General features: G+C 41.9%; 1 long non-coding RNA gene across 1 annotated transcript; it reads right to left on the reverse strand.

The window, feature by feature from the left end:
* Window positions 1–699: 699 nt before the first annotated feature.
* Window positions 700–6,657, reverse strand: LOC148343028 (uncharacterized). Its single transcript, XR_015845034.1, has 3 exons — window positions 6,583–6,657; window positions 2,019–2,131; window positions 700–1,442 (listed from the first exon to the last, which is right to left on the reverse strand). It is a non-coding gene; the product is annotated as an uncharacterized LOC148343028 (long non-coding RNA).
* Between the last annotated feature and the right edge of the window lie 1,560 nt (window positions 6,658–8,217).

Below are 8,217 nucleotides of genomic sequence, written 5' to 3' on the forward strand. Positions count from 1 at the left end.
CGTGCAAGCTGAGCAAAAAAAAAAAAAATCTTGGTGGCCCATGAGAACAGGACTCCTACTCTTTATAGTTAAAAATAAGTGCAGGCAGTTCTAATAACCCTAAAAGGTCAAGTGATGTCTTTTATTCGTGTGAGCTTTTTTCATGCGCCACATAGAGCTCACAATGCACATCTGTCTCTTGCATAAAAAGAAAATTAAAAATTAATAATATAATTTTTAAAATAAAGTCAGAAAAAACAACAACAAGACTGAAATAATTGCGGAGACACAAGTTGGCTGACAGGGAAGCACGTCCCGTTCTGCTTCTTATATTTATGTCTTATTTTCCCCTCCTCTCTCTCTCTCTCTCTCTCTGAGTCTCTCTCTCTCTATCTCACACACACACAAACACACGCACACACAATCCTGTTTTGTAGAGGAATGCAGCGGCCAGCCAGCTGTGTGTCCTATCCCGGCCCAGCTGTGTTGATCTAACGCGCCAGTCCCAGACATGCTGGCGCCAGCCTCCCGACGTCATCCATTCAGCCGACGCGACCTCCCCCCCCACCCTCAGCCCTCCCCCTCTCGTCAATTCCCTCTCCCGCCCTCGCGCAGAGACGCTCAACGCTCTGATTGGCTCGCTTCCGCTGCCAATCAACGACGCCGCGTTTCAAATCAGCGCAGAAAAGAGTCAAAAGTGAAAATATTTGCGACTAAATGTGAGGTTATGACATGTAAATGTGAAGTGCAGTAGGGTGATGATACCAAGTGTGATTTAAGGTACATGTCACTTGGTTTGACGCTTTTGAAGCTTACTATAAGAGAAGGAGGAAGGGATAAATATGGCCCTTTTCAAACTCCCAATGAACGCATGGTGGGAAAATGACATACAAAGAGATTCATAAAATAACTTGAATCCCTCGGACTTTAAAGAGTTCTCTTTCTCAGATTAGTCTTGTAATCTGCGTAACAAGAGTTACATAGTTGTTATCAATATATCTGTCAACAAATACAATGTACACATTTCCCCAAACCAGCTTCATAAAAACAAAATAAAATTACAAGAAGTTCCTTGTTCACAAAACAGAAGAATATTCCTGCTTGTCCAGAGTGAGGCACGCTATTTTAATTCATCTTAATCCAGTGACGTCAACACATGAATGTTCCTTTAGTCATCAAAAGCTTGTTTAAGCACATGGCTAAGAATGCGCTAGCTAACCTTGCTCATTACCCAACATGCACCACTGATAACATTCAAAAATAAAAACATTAAAATAAAAAGCAATCCATATTCTTACCACTCATTTTAAAAAGTACTTTGAACTCCAATATTTAAATAAGTACATTCAACATCAGGAAATTATTTTACGTACTGTGGAAGTACTGTCAATCGTGGGACCCAATCATCTTGGGGCCCATTACTCGGGTTGCCGGCGCTTTAGCCGCATCTCTAGACTCTTACACTGGTAAAATAAAAAGAGAAAGAAAGATTAAAAAAATGGGTGAACTTAAAAGAAGGCAGCAAACTTGGATCAAATTTGAAGTTGGGCAAATGAACTAAACCTCAACCAAACCAAAGTTACATTCTGTGGAGTTACTTTTTTTTTTTTAAACACAAGTATCATTTTCAGGTACTTTATACAAGACTGTCTGTGAACGACTTGACGCACATGCGCACACGCCGGATCAGGTGCTCGCCCGGCAAAGAGCACGGACACAATCGCCTCTCTCTTTCAATGGATGGGAGAATTCCGAGCCTGGCGTCAGTGAGTCTGCCTCCCCCCTCTTCCCCGACTTCTCTCCCACTCCCTCCCTCCCTCCTCCATGCAGCTGGACGCAGACAATCAAGCCATCAACAATCGCCACGCATAATGATCACCACCCGCCTCCTCCTCCTTCTCCTCGTCTTCTCTGCTCAATCAAACTACAATCCTAGTGTCGATTTAACAGGCCAAACGAAAAAATGTCACCAAAAGAGCTGGACGCCGTTTGAATGAACTCTCGCTACCAAATGACAGGAAAAAGGTCATCTTACTCACCAACAAAGTTGTGGCGTCTGCAAGCACTCTGGTGATATGCGGTGATGTCATGGACGCGTGTCATCCTGGGAGGTCACGGCGCTTTTTCCTTAAAAAGATCACGTCAAATGGGCCTGTCAGAGCCAAAACAGAAGATCCAGAAATTATCTTGTTTCTCACACAGCCGCACAGCATCTTCCGCGAATTTGGATAATCCAACGAGGGGCAGTGAGTGTGCAATATGATGGGGATTTTAATGGTTTTCGCAAAAATACCCATAATATCAAGATTTAGCGATCGCCTGATAATGGACATGGCGAAAAAAACATGCAGGAAACATCATCATATGGACGAAAATTTTTCATTTTGACAGGGGGAGAAAACTGTTGGCAGGGGCAATGTCTGGACATTGAAAATGATTTGTAACTTGCTCATTGCTCAACCAAGAGCTCTCAAAAAGTTACTATTCACTTCCTTGATTCTATTCTGTGTCAGAGATCATTCGGGCAGACGAGAGGCCAATCAGCATTTGACAGCCACAAGTTTTTCCCGTCCGCGACTGCAGTTCAGCGCCAGTTTAAGAAGCTTTACAGCCGTCACACGACAGCAACTGACACTATCCATGGCAAATTTCTAAAAACAAGATCTGATATTGACAAACAACCACGGATGAAACCACCAAACTCCTTGAGGTGGCGTGTGTGTAAATCCAGTTCCAGTCGATCCATCCGGAGCACTGCACAGGACAGATCTGCTACATAGTACTCAAACACACTTTAAAATAATCCAAACATGTATTGAAAGAGTGCAAAAAGAGCAATGACCAAGTGGCTAAATATTGTACAGCGTAATAGGTTCTTGTGTTTAAAGTAATCGAATCCCACTTTTTGCAAACTAACAAATAGACATAAAAAAAAATCATGCTTCAAGATGTACATTATAAAACGAACATACAATTGTCGCTTTTTGTAGGCGTAAAACGAAGGATGGTAGAGGATTCATACAGTCAATAATCAATTTCTAATTTCCGAAGCAAAAATGTGTCTGACACTTCCTGTTTTCTCTTCTTCCATCAAATTTGCATAGTTATAAACCACAGGTGTCAAACTCAAGGCCCGGGGGCCAGATCCGGCCCTCCGCATCATTTAGTGTGGCCCGCCAAGGCAAATCATGCACGGCTACATTTCTTGCCAAAATACCAAATGTTTTCTTTGTGACTAATCACACTGTTAAAATTAATTGAATGGTAGTTAAACAAACAACATTTTCCTGGATTCTGATTTTTAAATCTAGTTAGCCCTCACTTTGTTGTGTATATGTAATAATAATAATAATAATATGATGATCATGATTCATATGGGTTCACTGTTATAGTGGCCCACCGAGCGAAACCAAAACTATGATGTGGCCCACGAGAAAAATCAGTTTGACACCCCTGTTATAAACAATACCGTCACCACCTAGTGGCCATATTTGGGATTACACCACAAAATAAATTGAGTTCTAACTACTGAGAATAATAATCTGAGAAATAGTGTGACCCACGATGTCTACTGTATATGAATAAGTGCAATATCAGAATTAAATAATATTGATATATAATATAATATTAATGCCAGTATATTAATGCCTAGCAGCTAAATATTTTGTATTAAGGCAAAATGTATTTTTTTCCAAAGAAACAAAAAATGCGTTTCCCTGGCAAACCACAGTGTTCCAAAAAATAAATATAATAACCACATTTTTCTTTCTTCCAAATGTCTTTTTTTTTTTTTAATAAATTTTCAAAACCACAATGACAAAAAAATCCCAATCAGTCACGTATAATTATCCGTTTTTGCTTTTTTAACAAATCCCCGGCCAGCGAACACACACGCACGATACAGCATTGCATTTTTAAAGCAAAATATAACATTTGCAGAAAAATGGCATTTTCATTGGCAGGCAACTAAAATGCTCTATGGCTAAATGGAGTATTTTCATCTGAAAATACCCAATGTTCATAAACACATCTTTGCTTATAGCATTAACAAGTATTTTTGAGCATATCAGTGCTGTTGCAACAGGACTCACAATTCACAGTGTGTATCGTTCGGGTGGGTTGGTGTTAGAACAAGAACATGTAGCTCACATTTCTGAAAAATAAGTGTAATGATTTCCTACCGATTCTGAAACACGCTGAGCGACGATACAAATACAACTTTTATGGAGGTTTTAAATACTGAAATCATGTAATGGGAAAGGCTGCATCATGTGCAATAATAATCATGTAAAATTAAACGTCTACTAGCATGGAGTTGTTTTCACGGTAAACTCCACCTTAGACATGCACGGCATACAAAGCGCATGCCTCTTCCACACCGGTGTGGCGTCGCTGCGTGGGAACGGGGCTGTTGATGTAGTCAGGTGACCCTGCCCGTGTCCTTGGATGGGAATATTTGACACGCGTGAATAAATGGAGGCTAAGCAACATGTACGGCAGGTGGCAAGGGAGGGAGGGGGCGGCAAAAAGCCCCGACCATGCGGGGGCCAAAACAAGCATTTCACAATGTGACTCAGCGATGGAGGCTACCAGCTGCTGGTCACACATTTGTTTTGTCGCTTGGCTCGACCCTGAATGGAACGGTCCGTGTAGTCGATAGCCATCCGGTGAGCATCAACACCTGGCTTTGTGTTACCTATAGTTGCTAAGTTGTTAGCATAACTTCTCAAATTTGGCTACAAAATGGTGACTTCAGTTTGAAATTCATGCATTCTTGTCCAAAATGGTTCATTCAAAATTCAAAAATCTGTTCAAACGGTATGGGTCAGTTAGTCAAGAGAATGATCTACACCAATGCAGATAACGTTTTCAGGTTACCATAAACGCAGTTATCACATATAAATGCAAACAAATGTCCAACAGATCCTAGTTCAAAATCTTCTTGTGTAAAAACCCACTGGATGAGTTAGCATGTTTTCACGGACGGCCAAAACTGAGCTATATCAACACAGACGACATCTACCAACGTAGGTTACTTTTTTCAGGCTACAAAAATGCAGCTGTCATGAACAAATGTAAACAAATATCCAGCGAGACAATTTGTCCTGTGAAAAAAAGCCCCCTGAATGAGTTAGCATGCTAGCATGGTTAACCATTGTGACGGTATATCAACAGAGACAACCCTCATCAAAGACTTCGGAATACTCTATTTATTTTAGTTGTTTGGAACCTTGTGAGCCATCTCGAAACATTACTCGATGTAGTTGAACGCCTCACCATACTGCTACAAAGTAAGCTGTTTGGTTCATTTCATGTTTAATGTCTCACACTTACATGACAGTTAACACTGCAGTCATATGTTATGAAAATCTATTTCTTAACCACACATCCACGTCCCGCTATATTAGAATCCCAAAGCTGCAGTGAGTTGGGTCCGCCACGTGACATCCGAGTCATTAACGGGATTAATTTAACACACGTGCTCTGCCCGCAGAAAACAGTTTCGCAAGATTATTAGCCAGACATAAAAGTAATTAGATCACACCGTATGTATGTGTGAGTGGATTCCGTCACGCCTCACACACGTGCTGGATGGCGATCAGACTGGACGAAGAGGCCAGCTTGCCTTTGTCATGTCTTGCACACGCTCCCTGTGCGGTTTATTCGCCCTTCCCCTGAAAGTGCGCAATGGAGAGAATAGGGCCCTGACGCGCTTCCATGAATGGTCATTCATTCCGTTCGGTGCGGTCGTTGCTGTTTTCCGTCTGTCCCATGGACAAGACTTCAGAGAGGCCTTCAATGGGAGGAAATTTATTTTGAGTAGTTCCAATTCGGATTGTCTCGCGGTGGGTGTGTACACTACAATTTTAGAGAGAAGGCTAGCTAGATGATAGCTAGCTAGCTAGCTATCATCTAGCTAGCCTTCTATCTTCTACCTAGCTAGCTAGCTAGCATCTAGCTAGCCTTCTATCTTCTAGTTAGCTAGCTAACTAGCCTTCTATCTTCTAGCTAGCTAGCTAGCTAGCTATTATCGAGATAGACAGACATATTCATAAACAGATAGCCAGACACATACACAGTGAGAAAGTGAGAGACACTGGAGTGGTGCTGAGACATGGTCACGCTGACAAATGCGTCAAAGAAACGAGAGGACAACCGCAAATGCTGTGGTGCTACAGGGCTTCAGCTGGGCGCACTACATCCCTGGTGGGTATGTCTGCACCTGTGTGTGTATCTGAGCATGTGTGTATCTAGGTCAAGTGGGTCACCAAAAATCTTATATCACTCACACACACGCATATGAGTGAGTACATGTTTAGTCCTCGTCAATCTTGTGTTGATAATGAATTGAAGCAATGGGGACCGAAGACATCATACACAGCTGATTACCCCCATCCCAACCCTCTCCATTCACACACACTTGCACTTTCCCAATGTGGGTCAGCGGTGTCCTTCTCGGTCACCCCTGTCGTAGTCTTCTAGACAGGAGAGGGGGTGGAGTGGGAGAAGAAAGGTCTGGGATCTGAATGACCTGATTAAGAACTACACAAAAGCACGCACCGCTAAGCTGCATGGCTAATCAAACACAACACACACGCTGACCTTGCTACTGGACGCTCGTTGTCTAATAATGTTCCATCACTGCAGGAAGAACACCGTATCTCTTCAGCCCTGTCTACGGTGTGTGGGTGTGTGTGCGGGTGTGTATTGTTTTATATTCTGGACATTTCCTGCACACATTCTCCAGCTGCACTGTCACTTACTGGAAATACGCTACTTATTACTCAAGAGTGCTAAAAATACAGCTTCCTCCAGAGTAACTCAAAGAGGCCTGAGGAAGTTGTGTCTCATGCACTCGAAGGCGGTGAACGTAAACCACCACCAAGGCCACGGCGATTAGAATGTGTTAATTTATGCATGTATCCTGCATATGCTGCCATTTATTTCTTGAGATGCAAGCATTGTTCAAGGACAAAAATAACAATCCTGCAATATTAACACAAACTCCCCTGATCCAAATTTGTGTACCCACATTTGAAAAAAAAAGGACCAAAGAAATGCTGTAACCCACACCAGAAGGAATCAAGTCATCTGATATAAATACATGAGCAAAAGCAACACAGAAAATGGAAGAATGGAATTTTTTGAAAGCAGCGTGTGAATTACCACTCCCAGTTCAAGTTTTCTGTCAATCTAAACATAAAATAAAGAGAATTACGAATGTTGCATTTAAAACAAGCTAATAAAATAAGCTAGCTAGCTTAAAGCTATCGCACATAAAAAAAAATCCCATAGAAGAATCAATGTAAAGCATCCGAGTCACTGTGTTATATCCACTAAGACAAGTGTGGGCAAACTACGGCCCGGGGGCCACATGCGGCCCGTTAAACGTTTTAATCCGGCCCGCCAAACTTGAAAAAAATTAAATGAATAAACATTGTTAATGTTTTATTTTCTAAATACTGTGGTGGGTCAAAGGCATATATATTGTTGTAATGCTTTTGTTAACTTTTATTTAAAATTAAATGTATTTTATTTCTCAGAAGAGCTGAGGTTACCAAAACACTCCATCCATCTGCTACTGGTCCGGCCCCTCTGTCAAATTTTAGAACCCATAGTGGCCCGCCAATCAAAAAGTTTGCCCACCCCTGCTCTAAGAGAAATGCTTTCATATTTCTGGGGTTTAATGTTGCGTATATCTTTGTGTATTATACAGCTTCTATCGGCAAAGACGCACACTAAGAGAAGGAGCAGCATCAAAGTCGAGACAAAAATGTGGCCAAAACAGCTGCATTTCTTTACATTCTATTTAATTATCTCAGTATGTTTGCATCTATTTTTCAGAGGCCGATACGGACCAATCACATCGCATCCACTCCAATGAGGAAGGATAATTTGAGATCGCCGTGAGTTAACTTTAATAACGTTACATAACCTTTTGCTTAATTTTTTCTATTCAAACAGTAGAAATTTGAGAGGTTGCTTATCTAATCTACAATTTGTGCCCCCCCCCCTCGCTGCAGACGTCTGGAGGGCAATAATTAACTGACTTAAGTCCCGCCACGCGTTGACACAGGTGAGCAGCGTTATGGTGGTTAAACAGTCATTACAACGCAACACACACATATACACACACACACACTAGACGTGACGCGGTCTGTCCGTCACATTGAGAGGCCCATTCGGTCACTCCGGTCGCCGTATTACCGCTGATTGGATAAGACTTGACGCTGGCCC

The sequence above is a fragment of the Idiotropiscis lumnitzeri genome, chromosome 1 (assembly GCF_059441095.1).
Source record: "Idiotropiscis lumnitzeri isolate Australia: NSW breed Sydney's pygmy pipehorse chromosome 1, RoL_Ilum_1.0, whole genome shotgun sequence".
Lineage (NCBI taxonomy): Eukaryota > Metazoa > Chordata > Actinopteri > Syngnathiformes > Syngnathidae > Idiotropiscis > Idiotropiscis lumnitzeri.